Source organism: Odocoileus virginianus, chromosome 12 (assembly GCF_023699985.2).
Source record: "Odocoileus virginianus isolate 20LAN1187 ecotype Illinois chromosome 12, Ovbor_1.2, whole genome shotgun sequence".
Classification (NCBI taxonomy): domain Eukaryota; kingdom Metazoa; phylum Chordata; class Mammalia; order Artiodactyla; family Cervidae; genus Odocoileus; species Odocoileus virginianus.
This window is the reverse complement of record NC_069685.1, coordinates 27,551,007-27,576,172: the sequence shown is the minus strand read 5'-3', so window position 1 is coordinate 27,576,172 and position 25,166 is coordinate 27,551,007. Positions and strand designations below refer to the sequence as shown.

The 25,166-nt window shown below is 39.1% G+C and overlaps 1 long non-coding RNA gene across 1 annotated transcript in view; it reads left to right on the top strand.

The window, feature by feature from the left end:
- Positions 1-1,590: 1,590 nt before the first annotated feature.
- The window catches only part of LOC110146226 (uncharacterized), a 105,012-nt gene continuing 81,436 nt past the window's right edge, over positions 1,591-25,166 (top strand). The window contains exon 1 of the long non-coding RNA XR_011490531.1: positions 1,591-1,803. This is a non-coding gene — a long non-coding RNA (uncharacterized lncRNA). The remainder of the gene's footprint in view (positions 1,804-25,166) is intronic.

The following is a 25,166-nucleotide window of genomic DNA, read 5'->3' as shown; positions in this document are numbered from 1 at the left end:
GTTTTCATAGGGATCACATTGCTTTGGGTAGTGTGGCCATTTTAACAATATTGATTCTTCTAAGTCAAGAACATGGAATATCTTTCAATTTTTTGAAATCATCTTCAATTTCATTTATCATTTTATAGTTTTCAGTGTATAGGTCTTTCATCTCCTTGGTTAGGTTTATTCCTAGGTATTTATGTGATTTTTAAGCAGCTTTTTTTTTTTTTTAACTTTCTGGTATTTCATTGTTAGTGTAAAGAAGTGCAACAGATTTCTATATATTAATCTTGTATCCTAACACCTGTTATTTTCTAATCTGTAGATAAGTTTTTAAAAAATATATTGTAGCATTCAGTTCTCATCACAACACCATGAAACTGGGACCCAGAGAGGTTGATTAATTTGCTCATATTCTCAAGAGTTTGTTCATCCCAAAGACCAACTTTTTGCCAGATCTTGTTCTGGTGAGAGGCAAAATTTGAAGCATACTGAGTTGAGTTCCCTGTAAGAAAGCTAAGGTTTGACTGTATTGAAAGGAGGCGGAGATGGAATGAAGACGGAATTTCTGGGATTGCAGAGAAGGGAGGCCAGTGTCCTAACAGGGTTTATTGGTAGGTATGCGTCTTCCCATGGTGCAGAGGAAGAGCCAAGGATGTTGATGGAAGAGTGGACATGGGAGAAGACATGGATTCTGGTTCTAAAGCAGCTAGGGAAGGATCCTTTAGGTCTATAGACAGCCATGAAGAAGGATGGCAGATAGTGGGGAAGTTAGATGACCATTACCTGAGATTAGGAGAGATTATTAAAGTTTTAGAAAATAAGACTGTGAGAGGAGTGAAGAAAGCATAAAGAATGCTTATTCACATTGGAAGGGAGATCTACAAGATGCATGTAAGTGAAATAAGATGATTGATAACTAGAGTACATTTGATGGGGATGTACATGCTGGTAGCTGGTAGAAAGGAGAGGAAGAGGGATGACAGAAACATTTGAGAGGAAGCTGGAGGGGATGGAAGGTTCTGAAGAAGTCTAGTTAGAATGCTGGCTAGATTACAGTTCTGTGTATACCCTAAGTGGCTCTAAACCTAACTGCTTTAAGTAAACATAGCTCAAGTATGTCATCGTATATAAATACTTTGGAATACAGAATGGAGCTGTTGTACAACAATGCCTGGAATGCTTTCTTTGTATTGGCTAATCAAGTAACAATCAACCTGAAAAGATCAGGAGAGTTCTCTCTTCCTCTCTTTTTAATGGAACAAAAAATGACATCTTTTTAATGTCATCATACATCAACATTGTTTTAAAATTTGTGGTAGCTACATAAATAATTCTGTGCTTGGGAGGAATAACTCTCACACCTTTTGGGGTTAATTTTACTTCCTTTGAAATACCGTAGAATTTTAAACAAGTTCCCATTTTTGGATAACTGCCATGCCAGCTTTTAAAAGTGCTAAATGGTTTTGTGTGTATGTGTTTGTGTGTGGATGTGATATTTAATTAAAAAGAAACCTGAAGTCCACCCAACTTTTATTTATTTAATTTTCCATTTTCCATTTGTTTCCACCCAACTTTTAAAACAACACCTTTTTCTGAATTTCAGGCCCCACTTTATGGTTAATACGGACAAGGTGGTGTTCATGGAATTGCTACAACCCAGGATCTGGCATCAGATATCCTGCACATAAGACCAACCTTCCCATATTTTAATGGAGTGACTTGGTGAAGCTGCTTCACTTTCTTCAGCTTCAGTTTCTTCATTTGTAAAGTAGGAATGGAAACATCTTGCCCAGAGATTGCACATGAAGATGAAGTGAGGTAAGGGTGAAATGATCAACTTCAAGGGTTGGATGCTTGGAGCTTACCGTTGTAACTCTCTGTATGGGGGAAATCAGATGCACAACAGTGTGAGAATTTAGGGTCCAGGATATGTCTACTTTCTCATCTGAGTCTCTGAAATTTCCCATAGGTTCTTTAACCAAAAATAAAACTTCAGTACTTATTTAAAGGGAAAAAATAGGAAGTCTTATGGGCCACTGAGGGAATCGAATCAGCTTACTATGGGAATTTTAAGTAGCCTGAGGCACAGCCCTTGAAACTCTGCTTCTGATTCCCTTCTTGAGCTGCCACAATCCACTGGCTAATCCTTCTTGAGAGACAATGCAGGTTTCTCATCATAATAGTGAGATTAACTCTGATTTAAGAAACTTGTTTTCCTGGCAAGAGCAGAGTCCGTGTTCTATTTATAGCAGATCTTTGGACTAATGCTCTCTAGCTTTGCCTCTGAACTGATTCATATACTCCAGGGATTTTAAGATCGGTTCTGATTCAGAGGTTAGGAAGACAGTTCCAAAGTGGCCTTCTAACTCTTCAACCTTTCCTACTTATCTACATTAGCCTGGAAACTGTACTAATATTTTTGGATGTAGAGTTTGAGGAATTAGGAAATTAGCTTTCATTTTGCTAATTAGATTTTAAATAAGATTATCCTTTTCATGAGGTTGTAGGAATGGATTAGTCCAAAGAATACCTAGACATCTTTTTAGCTCTCAAAGGGTTACCCAGATCCTAACTTAACTCTTCACTTCCCTAACCTCTTTTCCTCTCCCCTCCTCTCCCTTACTCTTCTTTTTTCTGTTTTCTTCCTTTCCTTTCTCTTTCTTTCCCTGTTATCACTCATCTATTATCTGTCATCCATCTGTTTATCCATCTATCAGTCTGCCTATTCTCTTTCTCTCTCTCTTCTCTCTCTCATGTACCTTTGTCTACCTATATTTTGTTTTAATGGGAATGGGAACAAAGGTGATAAGGGAGCAGTAGTTATCTGAAGTTTCAAATATCACTGGAGTTTGTTTGAAATGTTGCATGAAAGCAGTTCAATTTTACCTGTCTTGTATCATTTCTTAAAATAATGGTCAAGGAAGAAGAGGACTTTTCTAGAGTCCAAAGAGATACAATTCAGTGTAATGAGACAAAACAGAGCAAAGGAAACTTGTTGGTTAAAAGCTAGAATTTCTGGTGATAAGAAAACAATTACAATCTCCTTTACCTCTTCAAAAGAAGAAGTACTAGTGACTCCAGATCCTCACCTGGCCTCATTTTCCAGTTGCTATAAAACTTTCTGCCCTGAGATAGACTATACAGCCCTTCTGTCTGCACCTCACATCTGTGTAAGCAACCACCAGCCTACCAGTGCTGTGTGGGTGATCCACTCAAAACCCTGGTCTCTTAATTGCTTGAACTTCTCAATTCCCGTAATCCCCTCAACTCCATTGCAGCCAGTCATTGCCACTCCTGTGGTCACACTACATACTTTTGGTAGTGTTACTAATAGCTTCTCCTCCTTCAAAATCTCTGGACAGTAAATTTTTTCCTGCTATCTGATTACCACCTTCTGAACCTCAGTCTCACTCCTACCAGTTCCCTTTGAACTCTTCTTGGATGCTCTAGGGACATTCAATCCATTGACCCTAGGCTTTCTAAAAATTTTCTTCTCTTTAATACTGTTGTTTATCTTCTTGCCCAGCTAGTTTCTGTGATCTGGCATTTTAGTCACATCTTTGCAGAAAAGCTGAATTCAATTGTTCTTTCTCTCCGTAGTACTCATTTGAAAAAACCCAACATTGTGAAACCCGGTTATCCTATGCTGTGACCATACCTGAGCAACTGCTGTTTGTAGAGAAAGTTTATACAACTGTGCTGACTGGGCTTGTCTAAATTTATCCACCCTAAATCTGAAATGGTATCCAATGCTGCCAGACAATACTATTATAGTTTCCTGGCACATTAACTCTACTACACTCTAGGATGACCTATATTCTCAAACCTCCATACTTTCATCCCATTTATAATCTTAACCAATTAAATGTTTAACCAACTAATTGCTACCCTATCTCCCTATCACTCAAACTATCAACCTACCTGCATCTGTACCTCTACATATTTTATTTTCCTTCTGTTACTCTGGGAGTAATGTTTCCACTCCTCACATCTGATGTATTACTATGGATAGTTGTTTAAAATTAAACTGCCTTTGGACCCACATCCCACTTGTATGTTCTGTTTCTCTCTCTTTCTTTACATAATCTTCAAATTATTTGTTTATAACTGTCTCCGTTTCCCATTTTTCTTTTCACAGGTCCATTCCAGGGACACTTTTTGTACTCACCATTCTGCTGAAATTGGTCTGTTTACTACCATCTAATCAGTCAATTATCAATTTAATGGTCAATTTCTATCCTCACCTCATTCAACCTCTTGCTTGCATCTGACACAGGTGACCTCTCTTTCTTTCTCCTCTTTCTTCATCTTCTTTTCATATTTAATGATTTTATTGTTTGTTTTACAAATGAAACATGGTAGTGAATAATTCTGAAGTGATGACTGGAAATAGATAATGAAATCCTGTTGACAGCTGACTTTGACTCCTTCATAGGTGCAGCTTCCCCCTTTTTAAAAAAAGTTTAAAAAAAATATTTATTTTGGCTGCATTGGATGTTAGCTGCGACACTTGGGATCTTTGATTTTCGTTGAGGCATGCGAGATCTTTTAGTTGTGGCATATGGGATCTAGTCCCTAACCAGGGGTCAAACCCGGGCCCCCTGCATTGGAGCTTGGAGTCTTAGTCACTGGACCACTAGGGAAGACCCCATCTTTCCCTTTTGAAATTCCTCAGAGATCTCCTGGTAAAGCACACTTGATAATTGAATATGTGACATATTTTGAGTAACTGCTAATTCCTGATTGAGTAGATAAATATCTCTTTTCTTCTTAAAACTCTTTCTTCTCTAAACTGCCACATGTTTCTCTGACTTTTTTCCTATCTCATGGGTTGACCTTTTGGGATTTTTGCTGGTTATTGTTTGTTATTCAACCTCTACATTGGAATGTTCCAGTATTGGGAACATAGACTCTAGAACCAAATTGCTTGGGTTCAAATTCTGATTCTGTCACTTCCTATCTATATGACATTGAGAAATTTACTGTATTATTTCCCTCATTGAGAAATGAGGGAAAATCATAGTTCCTGCTTCCTAGAGATATTGTAAGGATTGAACGAGTTAATATATAGAGAGCATATTGAAAGTTGTCTGTTAATTAGTGCTATATATTAATGTGATGTATTAATGACAGCTGTTATTATTCCCCTCACTTTTTAATTTGGTGCTAAGGTGAAAGGGGGCTTGCTTTGGGGTCATGGAGCTGGAAAATGCCAATTAATAGCTTCTGATGGCCCTTTTTTTCTGCTGTGTGGGGAAAGTCAATGTGAAAAGAATGAGGCCAACATATAAAAGTAGCCAAGAAGAAGTAAGTGAGTAGTGTAATAGTCAGCATTCTTGGTTGTGAACAGCAGAATCAATTCTAGATAGTCCAGCTAAATTAAACAAAAAAAATGGGTTTATTAAAAAACATTAGGTAGCTAGAGGAATTTCCAGGATTACTGGAAAACAGAATTGATATTTCATTGCCATGAAATATTGCAGCCATGCAAGAAAAGCTAAGAAAAATGGTTAACCTCTTTAAAAAATTATTCTAGGAGAAGCACCATCCCTACTACCTGCTGCCACTTAACATGCCCCAACCCTGAACCTGATGTCAAAATCTGTGCCACTGATGCCCCAGAAGACTAAGACAACCTGACTACTGATATTGTGGGAAAAATCAACCAATTTCCCAGTGCGAGGCCAACACTGCAAGTCTTCTGTGGCTAAATCTGTTTGGCAAAGCATAGATCATATGCTTTTGCTCTAGCTGCAAAGGAGTCTGGTGAATGTAATTTTTATATCCTACTTTTGGAAGGCAGAATTGACAGTGTGGAAAACTATAAAGAATGATTTTGGGCAGCCACAAGTGATACATTTCCAACATAGATTTATGTTGTAGAAAGGGGGACCTATTGATTTCATGTAAATTCCTTGATTTAGTTGTACCTAAGCCTGTCCTTGGATCTTCTGTTTTATGAGAAGATAAGTTTTTTCATTTAGTTAACATAATTAACAGTTTTTTGGTTGATTCTGTTAATATTTAATGTTTTTATAAGTACAGCTTTCTCCTCCCCCCTTCTGATTTAAGCTCCACTGTTACAATATCCTCTCAGTTGGTGTTTTACTGTAGGCCTGCCTTCCCTTCCTTTCGTTCATTTTCTTCTCTGGAGTTTTGGATAGTCTTTCATCAGTGTAAGTCTGTGTCACTCTTCTGGTTAAAACCCTTCCTGACTTTCCATTGCCTTAGGATAAAAACATAGTGCTTGCACAGTGTACAGCTCTCTATAATCTGGCCCTCCTTTAGTATATCTTTTTGCTGCTTTCTCTGCTCAAGTCTTGGTAGGCTTCATTTCATTCTCTTTCATATCATCTTCCCTTTTCACTTTTATCTGTGCCTTCAGACTATTTCTTGTTTTCCTTACTGAGGACTTAAGCCTGGGATACAGCCTCTCATTTCTGAGGGACTGTTCCAAAGAGGTAAGGAAGGGAAGAGACAGAATATATAGAGGTTTTTGCAAAAACAATCAAACCAAAATAAAAACCAAGCAGTTGAACATCAAAGGATTACTGCTAATTAAAGAAAAACCAGACACCTCTAGTTAATGAATTGTCTCCTTTTCTGTGTGTGGAAAGATACTGTACAAGAGTCTGGGCTTTTTGAAGCTATTCTTTTAATATGCACATTAACTATCTTAAGCCAGTATCCTGTTATCTCAGTCCTGAGTTCCCCTCTGGGTACTAATGAGGGTGGCTGCAGTTGCTGAAGGATTTTGTCTGCAACATCCTTTGTTTACTGTAATGGCGGCAAAAGTCTTTGTTCAAGTCCTTGACCTGCTTCTCACTGGAGTTCTTGAGAGAATCAAATGATGTGTTCTGTAGAGGGTCTTCTGGTACAGTGGTCCCCAACCTTTTTGGCACCAGGGACTGGTTTTGTGGAGGACAGTTTTTCCACGACCAGAGTCGGGGTATGGTTTGGGGATAATCAAATGCATTACATTTGTTATGCACTTTATGTCTATTATTATTACTTTGTAATATATAATGAAATAATTATATAACTCACCATAATGCAGAATCAGTGGGAGCCCTGAGCTTGTTTTTCTGTAGCTAGATGGTTCCATCCTGGCTGTGAAGGGAGACAGTGGTAATTGCTCCCCAGCACTGACGTCACTGCCTCAGCTCCACCTTGGATCATCATGCATTAGATTCTCATAAGAAGTGAGCACCCAAGATCCCTCACATGCACAGTTCACAGTAGAATTTGCACTCCTATGAGAATTTAATGCTCCTGCTGATCTGACAGGAGGAAGAGCTCCAGCAGTAATATAAGCAATGGATGCGTGTACGCTAAGTTGCTCAGTCATGTCCAATTCTTTGCAACCCCATGGACTGTAGCTCGCTTGGCTCCTCTGTCCATGGGACTGGACACCACCAGGGAGTGGGGCCTGGTTCCTAACAGGCCACGGACTGGTACTGGTTCGTGGCCTGGGGGTTGGAGACCCCTGTTTTAATATAAAGGTGTACTCAGCTACCTTTTGCATAAGTCACAGTGCTGGGTTCTTCCCTGAGGTGATGTCTTTGCTGCCCAAGGCAGGAGTGACTTAAACTCACAGTGTCTCTCCTATTTCATTAGATCTATCCCACCTGATATGTCTCAGATGCTGCCATTCTTTCCCCTTCCCTGGAGCCACTAGAGCTGCATTGTGTCTTAAAAGGATGGACCATAAAAGCCTTTGTTAAGTTGTCCGTATACCCTTTATGTCTGTACTTATATCAGATTGTAAGCCCCTAGAGGAGCGGAGCCAAGTTGTTAACTCACATTCATGGTTCTAAATTCAGTGCAGTGAGCAGATCGGGTTTATCATCATCCTCATGATGAAGAGGAGCTGGAAGATTTTTCTTCCATTATATCAAGTACAACTACTGAATTTTATAGGCTCCCTCTTCGAATTTTCCGGATGGTCTCCTCTTTTTCACTTGAATACCTTATTTCCCTGAAGTGAAATGCAGGATAGAGAGGTAAATGGTCTGAAAACAAATGTACTGTAATACATTCACTTTGGCTACAAAAATAAAACAACCCAAACCTAGTTTTTCTTGCAGTCTTTAAATCCAGATGGTAGTAAAATTTGACATTTCAATTCTGTTTGTGAAATTCATTTTGTTTTTAAATTGGGAAGAACCATAGAGCTAAAAATTGTCTGAAGTACTAGGAAGGCCTGGTGAGACCTCTTTAAGAGTGTTATTAATAAGGGCTTCATACTTTAAAGTAAATTTAGAGGCACCGTAAATAGAGACTGCAAATAACTCTAATGAATGTGACTAAGGACCCTGATGTCAGGCGGTAGTGTGCTGCCTCATACCTAAGATGAAAAAGGCAGAGGACTGGCTTGGACAATGAAGGGAAAAGAGAAATGTGGACAAAATTAGAGACAGTAGCTAAATGTAGTTAATATTTTTCAGAATTCTCATTTTTGTTTATAAGTCTCATTCCAAAAGAAACGTTATCACTCTCAACAAGTCTGTCTTTATATAAAGTTCTAAAATTTAGATCATGTAAGATCTCTTTATAAGTTAAGTATTTATACTGTAAGGATCCAGATTAATCAGTTAAGCTCAAGATTCAAGGGTCCAGTGTCCAGAGTGTTCAAGCCCCCCCCCCCCCAAAAAAATGACCCCCTTATACCTCTGCCCCTCCATTAGCAAGGCTTGTTTCTGACTGGGTCTGATCTGTATATATATATCCCTGGAAGAAATCATAGAAACAAAGCAGCAGCTATGTTATAAGTAGTGTATCAGTTAAGTTTGTTTTGGTTGAAAGTGAAGAAAGTTTAACCTAAATGATTTTAATTAAAAAAGGAGTTTATTGGCTTTTTAAACAGTCACCGTGGGGTGACTGGCTTAATTGTTGCTTGACACAGATGCTCCAGAAATAGTCTCGAGGGCTGTGTCTTACCTCAGCTTCTCTCTCTCTCTTCCATGTATAGATCTCGTTCTTAGAATTATCTATTGGGGAAGAAAGTACTTCTCATTTTCAGCAGATGATCAAAAGCCCTGTTTCTGGTTCTCAATGCCCTCAGTAGGTCGTATACTCATCCTTGAATCAGTGATTTTGTGTAAGATAATTGAATCTGCTGATTAACTTAGTTCTGTCATGCCTTGCTTTCTATTTAAGAGTGGGGACACGTCATTCAAACCACATGGTTTCAAGTCGGTGGGAAGGTAGTTCCTTTAGGGAGTTTCATGATGAATATAGGGGCCAATATGATAGATATCAGCTATAAATAATATTTAATTAAACTGCTTGAAATTTTGATGGAATATTTATTGATATTGACTGTTTACTGTGTGCGGGACATGTAAAGATGAGTACAAAAGGTCTTCTCCTTCAGGTTTCTTATGGGGAAACCTGGGAAACCATATAACTCTTAAAGTAAGGCTGCTATGAGAGCTTTATGTTTTCTAGCTCTGATATATTTAATTATAAGAGTCTGAGTACCTGGCTGCTTTGATATATTGTAGAAAGCTATGTTAATGAGCTTCTTTCTCCTCACCTTTCTCCAGGGAAGCACACATTCTCTAGAGATGGAGAGAACAAGTTTTATTGTAGTCTCTCTTCCTTTTACTAACCACATTCTGTGTATAGGCTAAAAGGAGAAAGAGTTATTTCTGCCATGGGACTGAAGGAAATTCCTCTGTGTGTTTATTGCTGCTGTATACATAAACTGAACATTTTGTGTGCAGTGACAGTTACAGTTTCCTCCACTGGCTCTGGTTCATGTTCTTTTCTCTCTGATGATTTCTTCCTGTTTCCTTCCATCTCTTTTCTCCTCCTCCATAAATGCATAATACATAAGTATGTGTGTGCATGTGTGTATAAACAGTTGATATGAGAATATTTAACAAATGGTATGTCATATTCATTGACTAATTAGAGTGGATGCCACCTATAAACAACCAGCACAATTGTAGTGGGACACAAAGGCTGTAAAGAAGCAGGAGCCATATCTTAGACGAGAAAGAGGAGATTCAGAGATACGAAGAAAAGTGTTAGGGAGCCAGTCAAGGGTGAGAGAAGAGCAGAATTAGGTTGTGAGTGAGAGAGACCAAAGTGGAGAGAACACTCAGTCTCAGAGCTTCCTCCAAATTGAGAGGCTTTCCTTTTCCCTGAGGGCTGTCTGTGCAAGCTCCTTTGAGATCCTGTTTCCCTTATTGCTCAATTGATTCTTCCACTGAACTACCGTCTTCTCTTAAAATCTACCTTGAGGGACTTTGTTAGTAGAAACTAAAGCTAACTGTCTAAAATGAGTTTAATCATACTATCTATAGTGTTTCTTAAATTGCCCTAACAACTTTGGTTTTCTCTTATCAATAGCAGACACCTCTTAGGTCAATAGATAACAGAACAATGTCATAGCGTTTGTGGCATCTGGTCTTTGTGTTAGATACCTCTATCTCTCATACCTCACATTCTCTCAGCCCCAGTTTTACTCCAGCCATTTCACAAGTGCTACCTTACCTGTACCTGCTTTACCTGCACCAGGTATTTCTGTTTCTGCCCTGGGTTTCTCATATCCTATATGGGAGATCCATGGGGACCCATTTAACATTTGAGCATGGGCATACTTGAAGTGTGAGGGTGTTAACTTCATGGGAAAACTTCACCAGTGGAGTATGAGAGTTGGTGTGTAAATGTTCCCTGATTATATCTCCTGGAGAGGGACACTGTACATAATTCCTTAGAGGCCTCCAGTCAGATCAAGCTTCAATTTCCCATAGTTTCTGGTTTGAAAATACATCTTTATATTGAGTCTTCCTTCTTCCTTGTCCCATTCCTCCTGGTCGCTTACTACCATTCCCTGGGTTCACCTCTCAAAATAAACTACCTGAACTCAAGCCCTTTAGACTTCTACTTTATGTCCAGACCTAGTCTGAGACAGTTTTGCTTTGCCCTGGATGCATTCTTATTTATTATTTTCTTTTTAATGGACACATTGATCATTTCCTTTTTTCACTGTTATAATCAATGTTGTGAGGAATGTTCTTATAAACACATCTTTGCATACTTGATGCTTCTTTTCTTAGAAAAAGATGACTATAAGTTAACTTGCTGAATCTATTACTGATCAACAGGCACATACATTTTAAAGGCTTTTGATACATACTGGAGCAAAAACATTTGTACTTAACAGTTTCATATGTTTGTCAAAAAAAAATTAGCCACTTACCTGAGTGCATAATCTAAATGACTCATTAGATGTTGAAGGTTGGCTGCCTTCCATAACTATAAGCTAGCAGCTCAGTTGTGACTGAGGTGAGGAGACTGGCTTCACTTGATTCAAATAAAACTTACTGCCAGGTTCTTTGGGGTTAACTTTGTCTATCACACTTTGGGTCTTTTTAACACTATGGAGTAATAAGTGGCAAGAGATTAAAAAGATTAAAATTTAATCAAGAGACTCACTTTTAGATATTATAAGATGATTAGGCTAGTGATATTGCCACTCAAGAAAGTTTTCAAAGACACGAAGACTTTTAATCTCTAATGCTGAAACTTTTAAGTATACTACAAGAAAATTTTTCTTGAAAGAAAATAAAGGGACACCAACAATTTAAATGTCTCTGTGTTAGTATCATTGAAAAAGTCACAAGTGGCCCTATGTCTCTCTTCCTTGAAGATGCTGTCAGAGTTGACCCAAAGTAAGCCTCCTTAATTCTGAGTCCTTGGAAAAGGTGCCTCTCACCTTTTGCTTTACTAAAGTAAAAATAAAGGGAAAGTTATCACGTAAGCAAAGAAAATGGTGTAAGTGTTGATAGCATATCATACTAAATGCATTCTTACGATTGCACTACCTTGATTGCTTACATATAGTTTAGAATAATGCACATGGAGGTGACTTATAGTTGACAACAGACAGTGATTGTAGGTTCCACAAAGGGGTGCTAAGTAGATGCTTGGTTAGAAGTATAGCTATTTTCACAGAGAAGAAAATCCTACTGACACTGTTTTGACTCACAGCATTTCTTCCACTATCTTGACCTGCAATAAATGTGTTGGGCATTAGCTTCTTAGTCAAGAGTGAAAATATTTGTAATGACATTGGTTCTCTGGGAAAACTAAAGTCTATTTACTTTATGTTGATTTAAAATAGCTTTTCCATGAACCTAACTCACATCAATGAAGAATTACTTGCCTTGCAAATCTTTTCTCTTTGCATAAATTTATAGGATATATGGTTTAAAATATTAATACAGTTTAAAATTGCTTCTGAATACTATTCCTGTTGATTAAATTTGGACAGAAGAGGTAGAACCAGAACTTAGAAGCTGAGATATGACAGGAGTTTGAGATAGGCTATGTGGAGCCATTTGAAGCTTTTGAGACTTGAACTAATCAGAACAAATCAGGATTTTCAAAACTATAATCTGGCCAGGATGTACATTTTAGGTTGGAAGAAAGTTGGGGGATCAGTTAAAAAACAGGCTTAGGTGATAAAGGCCTGAGCTCATTGTGCTGGCTCTAGAGGCAAACATAAATGAGATAAAGGAATAAAAGAGTCATTTGAAGGGATGTAGTGTGCTGAATAATAGAGGGGCTGGGGAAAAATGGTCAAAAGGACTATAACTTTGTGTTTGAGTGACTAAGGGCAAGGACTTTGGCTTTTCCACCACTATATCTTTAGTGTCTAAATCAGTGCTTGGCACAGAGTAGATAAATATTTGCTGAAAGAGTGAAGGGCATTTATATCACCAAAAATGAGATGAAATTACCCATATGACCTTCTCAAATTAATTCCTCACTTGGTATTTGTGAATCACCCACGTGGGACCCAGTGCAAATATTTACCAACCATATAATGTGTGCTTTTTCTTCCACCAGCAGATGTGATTTGGCAGATTGTTTTGTAACATGTACATCATGTTAGCTTTTCAACTTCATTTAGGAGTGAATTTTAGTCTCTCTAAGGGGTAATGCTTATATGACTCTTTCATCTTTGGAACAACAAAATGATTTTCTGGTAGACCTGGCTGTTTACTTCCTCATGAAGTCATGAAGAGCAACATGTTGCAGTCGTAGTATTTGCTTGTTTTGCATGGTATACAGAAACTGGAAGGAAAGGATTGACTTGCTGGGAAGAAGCCTGTGGGGCCAGAGTTTATGCCTGCAAAATCACTCATTAAACAAGGGTTATGGCCTGGAAGGATGATCTAGAAAGCGAAAGTCTTATCCTCAAGAAACTCAGGTAGAGGAGGCCAAAATAGTATGGTAGAAACAACCTATGCAGAAAATAAAGAAATCTCAAGTGACAAGTCTCAAAGACCCTTTCCTGCCTCTTATTTTCTTCATATGTTAGAAAAGAGAGTCTTGGGTTAGGTACTGTTATATTTCTTCCAGCCCTAAAGTCTACTCTTCTTTTTCTAACCTTCAATGCATTGATGAAAATATCTATTCTTCACTGTGGCTTCTGTTCAACTTCCTTCTGAATACTTATCCTGTGTTCCATGTTCCTTTTAGCACTTGCTTTAAGCCCTTACCAAACATTTTCACTTATGGAACATTTTTACTGTGTTCTGTAGCTTGTTATCACGGCAGCAACTCCTGCTCATTTTGTTAAGATTTGATTACTTAGTCTAAGTCAGACAACACAGCAGTTGTATTTGGAACAGCTAGTTTTAAAGGGTTGTAAAAGTTATCCAGAAATTTATTAAGAGCTGCCTCAGACACAAATCAGTTTGTCTGCCCTTAGCTACTGTTTATAACCTACATATTTATATTCTCACCACATTTCTCCTTGAGCCACATTATTCCACTGAGGATTTGGGGACTGTGGTTGGCCCCTTCAACTCTAGTCCATCTCTTGGAACCAACTTTCTTACCTAATGCCACATGGGCACACAGTCCTATCATATGCAGGTTTCCTGTTAGGTGGTATCTCCTACTTGCTGTAAGAGAAGGTCTGAGTTCTTTCTCATATTCTTGATTCAACAGATTTATTATCAGATCACTGTCTATTCTGTTTTTTGAAGGATTACTACATCTCTGAAAAAATTCCTAAATAAATATATATATATATATAGTATTGTTGACCTCAAATTTCTTTATATTTATTAGATTTAAATGGTAGCGCTTAATAAGGATTGCATAGATTTCCATTGATAATGTAGTACAGTGTCTGTGAGGGATTGATTCCAGGACCCCACAGATACCAAAATCTGTGGTTATTCAAGTCACTTATGTAAAATGGTTTAGTATTTACATGTAACTTACACATATCCTCCTATATATTTTATTATATATTTGTTTACTTTTCTTTTTTACTGTGTTGTGTGACTTGTGAGATCTTATTTCCCTGACCTGGGATTGAACCTGGGCCCCATGCAGTAGAAGTGTAGTTCTAACCAGTGGACTGCCAGGGAATTCACTCATCTTATATATTTTAAATCATCTCTGAATTACTTATAACACCTAATACCATGTAAATGCTGTGTAAGTAGTTGCTGGCACATGGAAAATTAAATTTTGTGTTTTAGAACTTTCTGGAATTTGGGAAAAATATTTTGATATGCAGTTGGTTGAAACCACAGATGCTGAACCAGTGGATATGGAGGGCCTACTGTGCTGGTTATAAATTATTTGTAAAGATTGAATAGAGATGCAGGGTTTCAGTAGAACTTTCAACCTTTGCCAATAAATGCAATGGTGTTGACTCCCTTTAAAAAGGTATTTTTTTAAATTAAGAAATGAAAATAGCATACAAGTGCTTAAAGGTACCAGGGACCCAAGGGGAAGTGTTACTCCTTTCTCTTTGGTTGTTGTTTGGATGCTCGATTCACTGTGTGGGATTAGTAGCTGTCTCATTTGTTGTTGTTGTTCAGTTGCTCAGTTGTGTCTGACTCTTTGCGACCACATGGACTGCAGCATGCCAGGCTTCCCTGTCATTCACCATCTCCTGGAGCTTGCTCAAACCCATGTCCATCAAATCGTTGATGCCATCCAACCATCTCATCCTCTGTTGTTCCCTTCTCCTGCCTTCAATCTTTCCAAGCCTCAGGGTCTTTTCTATGAGCTGGCTCTTGCATCAGGTGGCCAAAGTATTGGAGCTTCAGCTTCAGCATCAGTCCTTCCAGTGAATATTCAGGATTGATTTTCTTCAGGATTGACTGGCTTGGTCTCCTTGCAGTCCAAGGGGCTCATGTGAGCTGTCTCATTTATGGAGTTCCAGTGGGGACTCTTGTTAATGAATTCCTCATTCAAATAAGAGACCAACTAAGGCTTTCAATTTAGGAGTTTGTTTCTTAGGGGAACTAATTTACTCCTTGATAAATTTCACATAGGGAAGTGGAGGCTTGGAGAATGCTTATATTCACATACGTGGCATGGGCTTTTTAAATATCTAGACAAAAATAAGTCTTATTAAGACTGGATTCCTTAAAGAGTGCCTGCTTTGGTAACTCTGTAGTCTAATAGAGCCCACACAGCCCAATTATCTGTAATTGGAGATTTCTTTACTGTCTACTGCTGCTGCTAAGTCACTTCATTCGTGTCTGACTCTGTGCAACCCCATAGACGGCAGCCCACCAGGCTCCCCCGTCCCTGGGATTCTCCAGGCAAGAATACTGGAGTGGGTTGCCATTTCCTTCCCCAGTGCATGAAAGTGAAAAATGAAAGTGAAGTCGCTCAGTCGTGTCCGACTCTTCGCGACCCCATGGACTGCAGCCTACCAGGCTCCTCTGTCCATGGGATTTTCCAGGCGAGAGCACTGGAGTGGGCGCCATCGCCTTCTCCGTCTTTACTGTCTAGTCTCATTCAAGTTCGCATGCTGCTGAGGGCTACCCTTTCATGAACCACTGCTCCTCTGGGTGTCATGCACTTAGGAGTTTCCTAGGATATCCCTTAAGATGCATTTCATATGGAATTCAGCATGCTTTGGGGCATGAGTGGGTATCTGTCTGGTAGATGTTTCAAGGATCATGTGTCAGTCTTGTGTCAATAGTGTATTTTCACTCTGAAGTTCTTTAGCATGGCTGACACATGCTTTTTCATTAGTATGATATTGATTAGTTAGTGAGTATTGGCTCAGCTTCCATGTGTTTCTCTGGTATTAATTACCATGTACTTTTTCCAGGTCCATTTTAGTTGTTTACTGAAAAAAAAAAAAATCACCTGCACCACTACTTTCCTCTGAACCCCAGCCCAGGGGATCCTGGGAGAGAGAGATTAACCTGGGAGAGGCCAAGAGGATCATTTGCTTTCTCTAGCCTCTTTCAAGTTTATTAGGACACGAACTCTGTGCCCTGCTCCTGTAATTACTGCTGTAACTGTCCTAATTCTCTGTATGGTCATGTGGGTTCCTGAGATTGAAGATAGAAGCCAAGGAAATTCAGAAAAATAGAGCCATAAAGGTTAATGTTTTAAGATACTATTAATATGTCACTACATATTTCAAAATAGCAACGTCTAGAAGATTTCCTTACTTTGAAGTTTTATGTAGATGTTGAAAGTAATTGGTGGCCCAACTGATCTTAGATTGCTAAAAGACAATTGCATAAGCTCTCCAAGGGTTCTGAAATCCCTGAGAAGCTGATGAGAATGCAAGTTGAGTAACTTCGAGAAGAGTTTAGGTTAGGTTCGGTTCCTGTTCTTGCTCCATGTGGCCTGGGGAATAAAAGACTGTGAGTCTTTTATTACTGATTCCAGTCTGTGCATTTGCTCATAGTCCAGTCTTTAGCACTGAGTCTTAATCAACTGATATCTGTGGGATGTTTGCCTCTCTGTGAAGATTTCAGTCAAAACTGGGAGTGGATGTGCAACACTATGGTTCTCTTTCTACTGGACTTTTTATATTTATATGTCTGTATCTATGTGTATATACATATATATATATGTCTGTATCTTTCTTAGCAGATAAATTCTTTCTGAGGGATCAGATCTTTTTGTCCTATTGTGTTGATGAGAGAGACGTTACAGAGTCTGTCTTTTCCTTAAATAATTTAAAAAAATTTTGTTTATTTGTATTTTTGGCTGTTCTGGGTCTTTGTTGTCGTGTGTGGGTTTTTTCTAGTTGTAGTGAGCAGGGGCTATTCTAGTTGTGGTGTGTAGGCTTCTCATTTCAGTGACTTCTCTTGTGGAGAACAGGCTGTAGATGCGTGGGCTTCAGTAGTGGCCGCCTGCAGACTCAGGAGTTTCAGTGTAGGCTCTAGTGTGGGCTCGGCGGTTGTGGTGCACAGGCTTAGTTGCCCTGAGGCATGTGGCATCCTCCCAGACCAGGGGTTGAATTTATGTCCAACTGCATTGGCAAGTGAACGCTCCACCACTGGACCACCAAGGAAGTCCCTAGAGCCTGATTTTGGTAGCAGCCCCTCTTTTCTTGTAGTCCCCCGTGTGGGTAAGTCCCATAAAATATTTTGAGTAGCAACTTAAAAATTCTGGACAACAGTGGCTTGACGTATCCAACTCTTTGAGGACCTTATGGATTGTAGCTTGCCAGACTCCTCTGTCCATGGAATTCTCTAGGCAAAGTACTGGAGGGGGTTGCCATTTCCTTCTCTAGGGGATCTTCCTGACCCAGGGATCAAACCTGCATCTCCTGTGTTTGAAACGTGGATTGTTTACCACTAGTGCCACCTGGGAAGCCCTATAATTATGATTATGTAAATATTATTCACATTTATCTGAGTCATGAAAACATTTACTTCTCTATACAGCTTTTTGTGGGTTTTTTTGGGAATTAGTAATTTCCATGTTTACAAATTCATTGAGTTTTTTCTGTGCATACATTGCTGCTGTTGTTTAGTTGCTAAGTTGTGTCTGACTCTTTGCGACCCTATGGACTGCAGCATGCCAGGCTTCCCTGTCCTTCACAATGTACTGGAGTTTGCTCAGATTCATGTCCACTGAGTCGGTGATGCTGTCTAACATCTCATCCTCTGCTGCCCTCTTCTCCTGTTGCCTTCAATCTTTTCCAGCCTCAGGGTCTTTTCCAATGAGTTGGCTCTTCGCATCAGTGGCCAAAGTATTGGAGGTTCACCCTCATCAAGAGGCTGTTTAGTTCCTCTTCGTTTTCTGCCATTAGAGTGTATCATCTGCCTATCTGAGATTGTTGATATTTCTCCTGGCAGTCTTGATTACAGCTTGTGATTCTTCCAATCCTTCCAATGAATATTCAGGATTGATTTTCTTTAGGATTGACTGATTTGATCTCCTTGCTGTCCAAGGGACTCTCAAGAGTCTTCTCCAGCACTACAATTCGAGGTCATCAGTTCTTCAGCACTCAGCCTTCTTTATGGTACATCTCTCACATTTGTACATGACTGCTGGAAAAACCACAGCTTTGACTTGATGGACCTTTGTTGGCAAAGTGATGTCTCTGCTTTTGATACTCTGTCTAGGTTTGTCATAACTTTTCTTCCAGGAAACAAGCATCTTTTAATTCATGGCTACAGTCACCATCCACAGTGATTTTGGAGCCCAAGAAAATAAAATCTGTCACTGCTTGCACTTTTTCTCCATCTATTTGCCATGAAGTGATGGGACTGGATGCCATGATCTTCGTGTTTTGAATGTTGAGTTTTAAGCCAGCTCTTTCAGTCTCCTTTTTCACTCTCATCAAGAGGCTCTTTAGTTCCTCTTCATTTTCTGCCATTAGAGCGTATCATCTGCCTATCTGAGGTTGTTGATATTTCTCCTGGCAATCTTGATTACAGCTTGTGATTCATCCAAGCATTTTGCATGATGTACTCTGCGTATAAGTTAAATAAACAGGGTGACAACATACAACCTTGTCATACCCCTTTCCCCATTTTTAAGCAGTCAGTTGTTCCATGTAAGGTTCTAACTGTTGCTTCTTGACCCACATAGAAGTTTCTCAGGAGACAGGTAAGATGGTCTGACATTCCCACCTCTTTAAGAATTTTCTAGTTTGTTGATCCACACAGTCAGCCTTTAGCATAGTCAGTGAAGCAGAAGTGGATATTTTTCTGGAATTCCCTTGCTTTCTCTAATATCCAACAGATATTGGCCATTTCATTTCTGGTTCCTCTCCCTTTTCTAAGCCCAGCTTGTACAGCTGGAATTTCTCGATTCAAATTGAATGTTGAAGCCTAGCTTGAAGGATTTTGAGCATAACCTTGTTGTTTCTGTTCAGTTGTTCAGTCTTGTCTGACTCTTTGCAACCCCATGGACTGCAGCATGCCAGGCTTCCCTGTTCTTCACTATCTCCTGGAGTTTGCTCAAACTCATGTCCATTGAGTCAATGATGCCACCCAACCATCTCATCCTCTGTTGCTCCCTTCTTCTCCAGCCCTCAATCTTTCCCAGCATCAGGGTCTTTAACAGTGAGTTGGCTCTTTGCATCATGTGGCCAAGGTATTTGAGCTTCAGTTTCAGCATCAGTCCTTCCAATGAGTATAACCTTGCTAGCATGCAAACTGAGGGCAATTGTGTGGTAGTTTGTACATTCTTTGGCATTGACCTTCCTTGGGATGGGAATGAAAGATCTTTTTCGTTGGAATGAAAGACCTGTGGCCATTGCCGAGTTTTCCAAATTTGTTGACATATTGAGTGTTGCATTTTAACAGGATCATCATATAGGATTTTAGATAGCTCAGCTGGAATTCCATCACCTACACTAGCCTTGTTTGTAATAATGCTTCCTAAGGCCTACTTGACTTCAAACTCTTAAGATGTCAGACTGTAGGTGAGTGATGACACCACTGTGGTTACCTGGGTCATTAAGACCTTTTTTGTTTAGTTCTGTGTATTCTTGCTGCCTCTTTTTAATCTCTTCTGCTCCTGTTAGGTCCTTACCATTTCTGTCCTTTATCACGCCCATCCTTGCATGAAATGTTCCCTTGATATCTCTAATTTTCTTGAAGAGACCTCTAGTCTTTCCTATGCTATTGTTTTTCTCTACTTCTTTGCATTGTTCCTTTAAGAAAATCTTTCCTTGTTATTCTCTGGAACTCTGCATTCAGTTCAGTGTTTCTTTCCCTTTCTCCCTTGCTTTTCTTCTCTTCTTTCCTCAGCTGTGTAAAGCCTCCTCAGATGACATCACTTTACATTTCTGTGCTTATATTAGGGGGCAGCAAATTGTGCCTCATTTGCCAAATTCAACTCACTACCTGTTTTTGTAAAAATTTCACTAAAATCATACCTATATGTTTACATACTATTTATGTCTGCTTTCACCCTGCAATAGCAGAGTTAAATAGTATACCAGACTCCATCCCCTGAAAAACCTGAAACATTTACTCCTTGGCCTATATAGGAAAAGTTTGCCTGTATTCAATTTATATAATTTAGCCTCAAACTCTGCAGGTTTGCAGAGTACCTCCTCTAAATATATCCAGAAACAACAGATATTCTGTTAACTTCTTGGAGCAGTCTCTTCTGGAACTTTCTAATTTGGTTTCTGATCTTTCAACCTAGACTTAGTTTTCCCTGGCCTGGTACACAGCTGTCTGTCTGGTGTTACCCATTATCACCTGTTTGGGGATTCCCTTTGCTGTCTTCTGTGTCAGATCCCTTGTTAAGAAGGAGTCTTAGACTTCCCTGGTGGTCCAGTGTTTTAAAATCTGCCTGCCAGTGAAGGAGACATGGGTTCAGTCCCTGCTCTGGGAAGATTCCACAAGCCATGGGGCAGCTAAGCCTGTGTGCTGCAACTACTGAGCCTGCGGGCCACAACTGCTGAGCTCACAAACCACAATTCTTGAGCCCACATGCTGCAACTGCTTAAGCCCTTGCACCCTATAGCCCATAGTCCACAACAAGAGAAGCCATCACAAAGAGAAGCATGCACTTTGCAGCTCGGCAGTAGTCCCTGCTTGCCGCAACTAGAGAACACCCATGTGTAGCAATGAAGACCCAGTGCAGACGAAATAAAAATAAATTTATTAACTTTAAGAAAAGAAAGAGTCTTAAAAGATGTGAAATGTGACGTGAAAAGCAAAATATATGCATGGGGGCAAGTGAAACTCCAGAGCTTTAGAATGTATTCAAACTTAAATTGGTATCAACTTAAACTAGATTGTTGTAAGTTGTTATGTGTAAGCCTCGTGGTAACCACCAAGCAAAAACCTATAGCAGATCCACAAAAGGTAGGGAGAAAGACATCTAAGCATGCCACTAAAGAAAGTTGTCAAAATACAAAGGGAGAGAGAAAGAGAAGAAGAAGAGAACAGAGGAGCTACAAACAGCCGGAAAGCAGTGAACGAAATGGTATTAAGTACATTCCTTGCAACAATTATTTTAAATGTAAATAGACTGAATTCTCCAATCAGAAGACATAGAATGGCTGAGTGGATTAAAAACAAGACCCATCTCTATGCTGCTATGAGAGGCTCACTTCAGATATAAAGATATCACAGATTAAAAGAAAAGAGATGGAAAAAAAATAGTTCATGCAAATGGAAGCCCAAAGAAAGCTGGGATAGCTATACTTATATCAAACAAAGTAGGCTTTAACACAAAGATTGTAATAAGAGACACAGAAGGGCATTACATATTGATAAAGGGGTCAGTGCAACAGGAAGATATAACATTTGTAAATATTTATGCACCCAATGTAGAAACACCTAAATATATAAAGAAAAATATTAACAGACTTGAAGGGAAAAATAGCAATATAGTAATAATAGGGGACTGTAAAGCCCCGCTTATGCCAATGGATAGGTCATCCTGACAGAAAATCAGTAAGGAACTATCAAAGCTGTAAATGACACATTAAACCAGGTACACTGAACAGATATATACAGGACATTCCACCCAAGAACACTGGAATCTACAATCTTCTCAACTGCACATGGAACGTTCTTTAGGCTAAATCATATATTAGGTCACAAGTTAATACTTAATAAATTGAAGAAGATTTCAATCATATCAAGTCTTTCCCAACCACAATGGTTTGAAGCTAGAAATCAATTATAAGAAGAAATCTGAAAAATTAAAAAAGATATTTTGGGATTAAATAGCATGCATCTGAACAACTAGTGAATCAACAAACAAATAAAAGGCAAAATTAAGAAAAAATATATCTTGATACAAACAAAAAATGTAAATACAACATGCCAAAAATTAGGGGAGACAGCAAAAACAGTTCTAACAGGGAAGTTTATAATGGTAAGTCCCTACTTCAAGAAACAAGAAAAATCTTAAATAGACAACATAACTATACTTCAAGAAACTAGGAAAATAAGAACAAATGAAGCCCAAAATTAGTAGAAGGAAGGAAGTAACAAAGATGAGAGCATAAACAAATGAAACAGAGCCTAAAAAGGCAATAGGAAAGATGAGTGAAACCAAGATTCTGTGAAAAGATAAACAAAATTAAAAAACATTTAGCTTGCCTCATCAAGAGCAGATTCAAGTATAAAGTCAGAAATGAAAGAAGTTACAGCTGATACTGCAGAAATAAAAGGATCATAAAAGATTACTCCTTCCTGAGAAGAAGGTGTGTGTAATAATTTTTTGAAAGATTGTATAGTCAGGGTTTTGCCCTGGCAGTGTATTTGAAGGCAGCCTTCTTAATTAGATGGGTGCATAAAATTACTCTGTAGAATTTTAGAGAGATATATGCCCAGACTTGCCTTGGAAAAGAACAGAGAACATTCTGTCATTTTTGACATTGCACCCAAGTACTGCATTTCAGACTCTTTTGTTGACTGTGAGGGCTACTCCATTTCTTCTAAAGGATTCTTGCCCACAGTAGTAGATATAATGGTTATCTGAATAAAATTCACCCATTCTGGTCCATTTTAGTTCACTGATTCCTAAAATGTTGATGTTCACTCTTGCCATCTCCTGTTTGACCACTTCCAATTTACCTTGATGCATAGACCTAACATTCCAGGTTCCTATGCAATATTGTTCTTTACAGCATCGGACTTTACTTCCAATACTAGTCACATCCACAACTGGGCGTTGTTTTCATTTTGGCTCCATCTCTTCATTCTTTCTGGAGTTATTTCTCCACTCTTTTCCAGTAGCATATTGGGCACCTACCAACCTGGGAAGTTCATCTTTCAATGTCATATCTTTTTGCCTTAATGACCCAGATAACCATGATGGTGTGATCACTTAACCTAGAGCCAGACATACTGGAATGCGAAGTCAAGTGGGCCTTAGGAAGCATCACTACGAACAAAGCTAGTGGAGGTGATGGAATTCCAGTTGAGCTATTTCAAATCCTAAAAGATGATGCTGTGAAAGTGCTGCACTCAATAGGCCAACAAATTTGGAAAACTCAGCAGTGGCCACATGACTGTAAAAGGTCAGCTTTCATTCCAATCCCAGAGAAAAGCAATGTCAAAGAATGTTCAAACTACTACACAATTGCATTCATCTCACACACTAGCAAAGTAATGCTCAAAATTCTCCAACTGAGGCTTCAATAGTACATGAACCAAGAACTTCCAGATGTTCAAGGTGGATTTAGAAAAGTCAGAGGAACCAGATCAAATTGCCAACATCTGCTGGATCATAGAAAAAGCAAAAGAGTCCCAGAAAAACATCTACTTCTGCTTTATTGACTATGCCAAAGCCTTTGTGTGGATCACAACAAACTGTGGAAAATTCTTAAAGAGATGGGATTACCAGACCACCTCACTGGCCTCCTGACAAATCTGTATGCAGGTCAAGAAACAAAAGTTAGAACTGAACATGGAACAACAGACTGGTTCCTAATTGAGAAAGGAGTACGTCAAGGCTGTATAGTGTCACCTTGCTTATTTAACTTATGTGCAGAGTACATCATGTGAAATACTGGATTGGATGAAGCACAAGCTGGAATCAAGACTTCTGGGAGAAATAGCAATAACCTCAGATATGTAGATGACACCACCCTTATGGCAGAAAGTGAAGAGGAACTAAAAATCCTCTTTAGTTGCTGAAAGTGAAAGAGGAGAGTGAAAAAGTTGGCTTAAAACTCGATATTAAAAAAACAAAGATCATGTCATCTGGTCCCATCACTTCATGGCAAATAGATGGGGAAACAATGGAAACCATGACAGACTTTCTTTTTTTGGGCTCCAAAATCATTGCAGATGGTGACTACAGCCATGAAATTAAAAGATGTTTGCTCCTTGCAAGAAAAGCTAGGACCAACCTAGACAGCATATTAAAAAAGACTGAGACATTACTTTGCCAACAAAGGTCTGTCTAGTCATAGTCTAGTCATAGTCAGAGCTATGATTTTTCCAGTAGTCATGTATGGATGTGAGAGTTGGACCATAAAGGAGGCTGAGTGCCAAAGAACTGAGGCTTTTTGAACTGTGTTGGAGAAGACTCTTGAGAGTCCCTTGGACTGCAAGGATATCAAACCAGTCAATCCTAAAGGAAATCAATCCTGGGATGTTCACTGGAAGGACTGATGCTGAAGCTGAAGCTCCAATACTTTGGCCACCTGATTAAAAAAGCCGACTCATTAGAAAGGACCCTGATGCTGGGACAGATTGAAGGCAGGAAGAGAAGGGGATGACAGAGGATGAGATAGTTGGATGGCATCACCTACTTAACAGACATGAGTTTGAGCAGGCTCTGAGTGTTGGTGATGGACATGGAAGCCTGGCATGCTGCAGTCCATGGGGTCACAAAGAGGTGGACATGACAGAGGGACTGAACTCAACTGACGCCCAGGCTTCAGCACTAGAGTTCTTGACTGATAAATAACTGCGTTTGGCTCTGTATCTGGGGTATGATACTCAGTATGTATATTTTGAAAAAGCCCTTGGGGGTAATTCCGAGAAGCATCTCTGAAAAAGAGTCATTTCTTTAGGGCAACAACTCTAGAGTATGGTCTCAGGAGTGTGGAATCATGGAGTAAAATAGTGTGGAAAAAATAGTCTTTGAAATCAAACTTGAGTTCAGTGACTCCTCCTCAACTGTCATAGTTGGTTGCTGTGTGATCTTGGGCACATGTTAAATGGAAATAATGATGATGATGAACTTGCCTGGGGTTTTGTGAGGTTAAATGTGAAAATGCCCACCAAAGTGCCTAGCAGCATAGTAAGTCCTAAATTTCCTCCTCCAAACCCCTGCACGTGACATGGAGAAAATAGGAAAGGGTTAGTGTTGTATTTTTTATTTATTTTAAGGGAACAGGTAAAACATAGCCTGTGTTGTATCAGAAGGGCATAAGTATCAGGTAAATGCTCTGGTGTGAGTCTTTCATTCTTCACATTCTCACAGCACTTGGAAGCTTG